This window comes from Physeter macrocephalus, chromosome 14 (genome assembly GCF_002837175.3).
Source record: "Physeter macrocephalus isolate SW-GA chromosome 14, ASM283717v5, whole genome shotgun sequence".
Taxonomy (NCBI): Eukaryota; Metazoa; Chordata; class Mammalia; order Artiodactyla; family Physeteridae; genus Physeter; species Physeter macrocephalus.
In genome coordinates, this window is record NC_041227.1 from 111595583 (window position 1) to 111597537 (window position 1955).

General features: G+C 44.6%; 1 pseudogene; it reads left to right on the forward strand.

Annotated features, from left to right (window-relative positions):
- Positions 1-4: 4 nt before the first annotated feature.
- LOC112066602 (small nuclear ribonucleoprotein-associated protein N-like) lies at positions 5-598 on the forward strand (annotated as a pseudogene).
- Positions 599-1955: the final 1357 nt, after the last annotated feature.

Consider the following 1955-nt stretch of genomic DNA (forward strand, 5'->3'; position numbering starts at 1 on the left):
TGATTGTGATGAGTTCAGGAAGATCAAGCCAAAGAATTCAAAGCAACCAGAGCGAGAAGAAAAGCGGGCTTTGGATCTGGTGTTGCTGTGCCAGGAGAACTTGGTTTCCATGACTGTGGAGGGACCACCCCCCAAAGGTACTGGCATTGCTTGGATATCACTTGCTGGAGCTGGAGGAGGCCCTGCGGTTGGCAGAGCAGCTGGCAGAGGTGTTCCACCTGGTGTTCCAATTCCCCAGGCTCCTGCTGGATTAGCAGGCCCTGTCTGAGAGGTTGCCGGGGGAGGCATCCGAACAGGTAATGACCCTACAGGGAAGAGGCACTGTAGCAACTGCTGCAGGTGCTGCTACTGCCAGTACTGCTGGAGCCCCAACTCAGTATCCACCAGGACAGGGGACTGCCCCCACACCTGTTGGTTGAGCAGCCCTACCTCCCGGAATTATGGCTCCTGTACCTGCTATGGGACCACACATGGGCCCACCAATTAGGCTTCCCCTACTTGAGGGACTTCAATAGGCATGCCCCCTCCAGGAATGAGACCCCCTCCACCAGGAATAAGAGGTCCACCTCCACCATGAGTGTGGCCACCAAGACCCTAGGATACTATTGATCCTTCTTAGTCACTTTTTTCCTGCAGTGCGTCTTGTGGAATGTGTGTAGTGTTTGTGAGCTTTTGTCCCCTCTGCTGCATTAATATTAGCTAATAAATGCATAGAGCAATAAAGAAAAGTGCGTTCAAAAGGAGGTAGATGAACTTCATCTAGAAATTTCAGAGATTATTTGGGGATTGAGACAACTATCAAGAGGAAAGGTGTGAACCCAAATAGAGAACCAACACTGGCAAAATTAAGGCAAAGTAGGTCAGAGGAGACAGATAGTACTAGATAACAACTCATAGATAACATTTATGAACCATAGACTACATCCCAGGCACTCTTCTAATCACTCTACTTGTATTAACTCAGTGAATCCTTTCAACAACTTGATGTGATAGATACTTACATTATTCCCCAATGTCTTACCTCGTATCATCCCAAAAGGAGACCTGGGGACCAGGATTTGGATTCAATCCCAGGGCAGTGATATCAGGTGCTCTGTCTTCTATGAGAGAGTGGAGAAGTCAGTCAAGGAAGGGAGGAAAACCAAACAAGTTCTGTTAATTAGTGGTGTCTGCCATGGGCAACCAGGGCTCCAAATGCCACTGGAAATGCTGTATAGAATATGCCTCAGCATTGTTCCACTGAAGGACAGGGTAGCGTTAGATTTTACCCGCCAGCTCCTACCCTTCATTACTTGAGGATTGCTTCTGAGGCATTAATTCCCAGGCACTGTCATGTTATCATATTCCAAAACATCATCAGGAAGAGAAGCAGTCTTTGGTATATAAGGAGCTGCAGATGGTGTCAGAGCAATGACAGCATCTGCTTCACTGAGTTTGCATATGAGGAACATGGGACACAAAATTAACATCATTCAGTTTGGATTTATTCTAGAAATAATGACCATTGACTGAAGCTAGGTTTCTATATTCTGCCTGTGTTTACATGGGTAACTCAGTACAGCTAAAGCTGATGAAACAGACAAGAATAGAAAAGACATCTTACACATGAAATCCATAGCTAACAGTGAGACACAGTTCATTGGTTCATTCATTTATTCAATCATTTGTACTTTCATCCAAAAATTTATTAAGTGCCAGGGTTGAGTTTAGTAGTGTTTTATGCACTGGGGATGGGGTGGGGAGAGGGGTATAAGGAGAACAATTATGACAAGATTTCTGTTGTCATGCAGCTGACATGTTATTGGAGAGACAAAATAAATAATTTCAAATGATAATGAATACGTTGAATAAAATAGACATCTACGTGACTAATTACAATGCTAATAGTTACTCAGAGCACCAGCAACTTGGCCATAATTGCCAAAGAAAAAGGGAACATCCACTTCTTACCAGAA